Source organism: Gymnoscopelus braueri (genome assembly GCF_963280865.1).
Source record: "Gymnoscopelus braueri genome assembly, chromosome: 6".
Classification (NCBI taxonomy): domain Eukaryota; kingdom Metazoa; phylum Chordata; class Actinopteri; order Myctophiformes; family Myctophidae; genus Gymnoscopelus; species Gymnoscopelus braueri.
The window spans coordinates 38,163,353-38,169,352 of record NC_137607.1 but is presented as its reverse complement, the minus strand read 5'-3'; the positions used below and the strand labels follow the sequence as shown (position 1 = coordinate 38,169,352).

Sequence of the window (6,000 nt, the reverse complement as noted above, 5' to 3'; positions counted from 1 at the left end):
CCATGACAAGAAAAATTACAAAATGCACCATTGAATGATAACATGGTACCTAATGATACAATCCAGCCCCGAACATCTAAAAGTGGGACGTTCCATCCAATGATTGCCATTACATGGCTATTGTCTCCGCCCCCCCCCCTTTTCTATCTGAAGTGGTATGTTCTGTTCAATCAGCGTCACTAAAGTGAGGCTAAACGGAGGAGCTCACTGAAGATATGTAGGGGCGGGGGAGGGTGGGTGGGTGGTGGGGCTGCACAGGGTTGGAGATGGGGTAAGATTAAAAGGGGAGCACTATGCTCTGTTGCACATGAGTACATAAACTATTGCTTCAAACAAGGGGTGTAATTATAAAAAAAAAAGAGGGATACGCGTGGTCGCTGGAGAACTCATTGTGGGGACACGTGTGATTATTTCTTGGCTCTGTCACGGAGGGAGAAAGGAGGTTCCAATCACTCCCCTCCAAATACGTTGCACTGTTCTGATGTCATCCATTTGTCATGCTTCCTTCTTCGTAGAGAGCCGCAGGGGAACACAAATAGTATATGGCACGTAAAGAATATCAGATGCATCATAACCACCGGTGGAAAGTGATTTTCAATCCTTTCCACTCGCTGATTAATACATCTGAGGTAACTGTAGGAGATTTCTGTTCTTTTTGCAGAGTAAGACAATAGACAGAAACGGAACAAATTAATGGACAGAGCCTTTATAATTAGGATAATTAGGGTGCGACTCACTCGTTAACAGAACTCTGCGGTCACCCTGCCGGTGATTAATTTGATTGTTGAACACAATTCACATATTGGATGAATTTCAAAGTGGGAAGGGTGTGTGTGTGTGTGTGTGTGTGGTGGTTCAGTCATAGGCAGTTTGGTTGCAATTGCAGCTAAATGTAATTGTACACCTATTCATGCGGCCCTGAGGGGCTGATGATCAGAGTGGCGTTCAAGTTCAATGGTGTTGTGCCTTGGCTAAAGAACTGCCCTTCCTGATCTCAGTGACTAATAAATGACTAATAAAGCTAAGCAGACATATGTCTCCAATCTAGGAGAACTTAACCTCCTTGGAAACAACACAGCTATTATCCCAAGATACGCAGTTATGACTGCATTACCATACAAAGCATTCCAGTCCATATAGTATTGCAACGATCAAACCACAACATTGCATAGTTGAGCTTCGATGTCTCTGTCTCTCTCTGTGACTTTCTGCCCTGTGTGCTCTCTCCCTCTCTTGCGCTTTTTCTGTCTTCATTGTCTCCAACAGGCTGAAGGCGTGGCGGAGACTATGTTTTCGCCCCTGTACGTCCGTCCGTCTGTCCGTCCGTCCATCCGTGTGTCCGTCTATGTCCGTCCGTCCGTCCATGTGTCCGTCTGTCTGTGTGCAGCTAATCTCCGACACCGTTGGCCTGATCGACGTGAAACTGTGCACGCACACTCCCCCTGGAGGCCAGAGTGATCAAGACGAATTTTTCCCATTTTTTATATTGATTGTCATCTAAATTTGTGCTGGCTCGTTTTGAATAAAATGCCTCAAATCATGTCCGATTGCCGTGAAACTTCGTACGCACATTCCCACCAGGCCAAGGAAGAAATGCCACCCTTTTCACATTGGCCTATTATAGCGCCACCAGAAGGCAGATTTTTGAAAAACAATGTTTTTGCGAACGCGGAAGGAAGCCGCGCCTCCGACCAAGTGGAGCTTACTATGTAACCGTGCTCGGGTTGTGACTGTGTGTGTCTGTGTACAGCCGCGCTCTCATTGGCTCGCGCCCCCATGTGACTCGAAACTCCGTGCTGAAATGCCAGCAGCTGCACTGCCTGTCTGCAGCCGCCAGAGTGCGCCAGAGTGCACTACTACAGTGTGGTTGAAATATAGCAGCCACAGTCAATCTGCGTTCGCTTCCAGCGTTCGCGCGTCTTACTTGTATATATTACTCCTACAGATTTTGTCCAAACATCACACAAATCGGTACACATTATCTCTATAGTCATGTGATCAAGACGGATCTGTCCGATTTTTCATATTCCATCCTGATTGGCAAAGATTGCATGACATCTAAAGTTTGCAGGAGTGGCTCGTATTGGACAAAATGCTATGAACGCAGTGGCCGATTGCCGTGAAACCTCACATTGGCTTGTTATAGCGCCACCAGGAGGCCGATTTTTGCTAAACAAATGTTTTGCTATTACTCATCACGCAAATCGGTACACATTATCTCTACAGTCATGTCATCAAGACGGACCTGTCCGATTTTTCATATTTCATCCTGATTGGCAAAGATTGACTTGACCTGGCGGAGACCTGTGCTCCGGGGAGCAAATTTTTCTATTTTGCATTTCTTTTACCCTTCTTTCTCTCTTATTCTACATTATACATTCTCTGTTTCAATGTGGCTCTGTTTACCCATCTCTCTCCACCTGTCTACCTGCTTTCATCTTCTTTTTCTGTCTTGCCCAACCTCTCTGTCTCTCTATGTCCCATCTCTCTCTTTCACTGCCCCTTCTCTCTCTCTCTCTCTCTCTCTCTCTCTCTCTCTCTCTCTCTCTCCCTCCCTCTGGTATCTCTCCATCTCTGTGGACAATAGGACTCTCGCATCTGAACAGCAGATGGCCCTTGCAGTATTATTAAGTGTAATTGGTGGTAATCTCGGGCGATTTTTTATTTTGGTGACACTTCATTTTCTATAATTCTCGCCTCTCCCTTTTAAGTCACCTAAGCGCTGTGTTAAGTGCTGGAGTGAGACTGTGCTTGTGCCAGCGTTTAATGTGTTCAAGTCTTCCGAGATGCGGGGCCTCAATGCAAAGCAGATGTGCGGACAGCATAGATGGTTAAAGGGGAAAAGGGGAGGAGAGAGGAGAAGGGAGGGGAGGAGAGGAGAGGAGAGGAGAGTGATCATAGATGTACTGTACTTTGAGCAAAGGGTCTTCAGGAGGGGAATGGGATGTCAGGAGCAAGGCGAACATGTGAACCCAGGCCACAACAAACTGCCAAAACGGTAAGACAGATGCTCTTAGAAATCCAGCGTGACACCTCAGCTGGCCCCGCTCCGACTCCATAAATCATAACATTCAGCACTTAAACAGTTAATAATGATCGTTTTATTTCCCCTCCCACCACAAATTCCCTCACCCTTGTTCCGTTTCCTCTTGAGACACGTCCATGGACAGAGGTGTGTGTGTGTGTGTGTGTGTGTGTGTGTGTGTGTGTGTGTGTGTGTGTGTGTGTGTGTGTGTGTGTGTGTGTGTGTGTGTGTGTGTGTGTGTGTGCGCGTGCGTGTGTGTGTTTGCGTGCGTGTGTGTGTGCGCGCGTGCGTGTGTGTGTGTGCGTGCGTGCGTGTGTGCGTGCGTGCGTGCGTGCGTGCGTGAATGCGTGCATGGGCATGTGTGTGTGTGAGTGAGTGCGTGAGTGTGTGCCTGTGTGTGTGTGTGCGTGCCTGCGTGCGTGCACGTGCATGAGACGGCAGACAAGGACCTTTGCAGTGGGATGCTCCGGTTGTGTGCGTGCTGTCCGGCACAGATGTTGTACATTACCGTCCCGAGCTTTTCCCGGCTTCTCTAAATCTCATAACTCATGTCTATATTTGTGTCTGCGGCATAGGCCCGGAACTTATTTGTTTGGTTAGTAATGGATGTATGATTGAAAAACCTGGGGGCACAAGTAAATGAAAAATAACAACGTCTAGAGGAAGAAAGCTCCTCTTAAAACAGGTGCGGAGCAAGGGGCAGAGGAGAAAAACTCTATTAAATTAAGAGTAAAGAAATGTCTGTGTTTTCATAGTGGGATTACTAATACCAGCAGACATGAGAACTTTCATGAGGATGAAATCAGTTTGTTCTGGCTGTTTTTTTTTGTTGTTGTGATCAAATAGGTATTCTCATTCAGGTCTTTAGTTCTCATTGACAACGTGGTCATCAGCTGTTAAGGAATCAATGAACAACAACACTGTAAAATCTACAGTGTTATTTTATCCATTTGTAACTCCATTTTGAGTTTACAAATGGAACCAGTACATTTGTACACTCTCTTGCGTTACATTTACACAAAGGAGTTTAGCACAAATTAGCAGTGTAGGGTAAGTGTCCAAGAAAATACACCAACAAGGTTAGTGATACTCACAGGTATTCCACCTGAGGTAGCTCTACTGATTTTGTGCCCTGCCGTTTTAACTGTAATATGGGAAAAACATCTTTCCTATTACTCGGCAGCAGTTCAGTGGAATGGTTTACCTTCCAACCTTAAGTCAGTTCGTTTGAAGACTTTAAATTCTCATTAAAAATATCCAATAATCCAATAATATGACTTAATTTTAAACCAAGTACTGATCATTCAGATTAAAGTTTTTAGATTTATTTTATATAAATTTTCCGTTGTTTTTTTGTTTTTGTATTTTGTACAGTTTTGTATTTGTATTGTTGCTCCCTGCCCCCCTTCCCCAAAAGGACCACAATGGAAACAAGACTTAAGGCTCTCTTGTCTATTTATCCTTTTGAATTCATTTTCGATAAAGTATATCAATCAATCAATTATCTCACTTCCATTTCCAAAACGAACAATAATGGCTTGAAAGCTGGGCGACGGTAGCCAAGAGATTAGAGAATCAAGCTTGAAAGTCGATTCAAGAATGGTTGAAGAAACTGGGGAGTTGGGAAAGTGAGGGAGCACCCTGCTCCCCCGGCCTCAACCAACAGCTACTGTGGAGGTGTTGTAGTACAAGTGACTTGTCACCTAACTGCTCCAGTGGAGCTGAGCAGCGTATAGAACAGTTGACTGTGTATACTGACCATGGTGTGTAAATGAATATATAAAAAAAAATCTGCTGATAATAAGCATTTGTTATCAGCAGACGTTCCCAGATAATAATAACCACTTTCAACCTGGCATCCTTATTTTGGGCATGTCAAAATAAGTGTCTTGAAAATAGCAGATCTACAAGCTCACAACATTATGCTGTGATTGTGATCATGTTGATCGGCCATTTTTGCTCGACACTGTCAAATGACGAGAAGTGTATCGTACAAGTATATATAGGGCTTAAGTGGTTAAAGACCACTAAGCGAAACAAAATAATTCAAAGACAATATTTTATAATGTAGTCTACCTAGAAACGGCCGTGCACAATTCTGTAGTAAGGAATCATCCTCTTATTAAAACTGATCAGTTTCATAGTCCAAAACAGCCCCTTCCCTCATAGTCAGGGTGATAATAATGGTGGTTAAATCCTGCCTTTTGGAGGAAGAGGACAGATGCTGTGGGAAGCACGCTTCCTCATAACACCAGGCATTTAAAGCAGAGCATGAGTGTTGGCCGTAGCCGTGAACACAAACAAATGGCTGGCAGTGAACCACCCTCCTGCCTCCAAACTCCAGTCCCTCAACCCCACCCTATACCCCTCTCCACCCCACCCCTCACCTCTACGCCCCCCCCCCCCCCCCCACTCACCTCGCTCAGCCCCTCAGCTCGGTGACTTCACTCACTGCACTGCTGGAAAAAGAGGGACACTGAGAGAATCTCAGCCCACACTTGGGAGAGAACGTTACTTACTGTGAGGTTATATTACACCACGCATGTGCTCACGCGCACGCACACGCACACACACACACACACACACACACACACACACACACACACACACACACACACACACACACACACACACACACACACAGTCACTGCAAACCACTGGTCTCTGTTGTCCATTTACATTATCTTAATTAGGACTTTACACTTGCACATGTCACCACCTGGTGGTAGCACCCTGTCACTAATGCACCTACAGAATGAAAGTTAACCTACAAAGAATGTTCAAAGGTGCAAGGATGTGTTACCTAGAATGTAGCGACAACTGGGGATACTGTGTGAAAAATGTAAAGCCACAAAAGAAAACACAATAGAGAAGGCATACTGTAGGCCTATACCTGCATAATGAGTAGCCATCATGTTAATTGATGTCTGATCAATAACTACAGTGCTACCTTCCTGTTGAAACACTGTTCCCTA

At 45.0% G+C, this 6,000-nt stretch overlaps 1 protein-coding gene across 1 annotated transcript in view; it reads right to left on the bottom strand.

Moving 5' to 3' along the window:
* Window positions 1-6,000, bottom strand: part of glis1b (GLIS family zinc finger 1b) — a 105,519-nt gene that overhangs the window by 67,278 nt on the left and 32,241 nt on the right. The gene's annotated exons all lie outside the window — the stretch shown is intronic.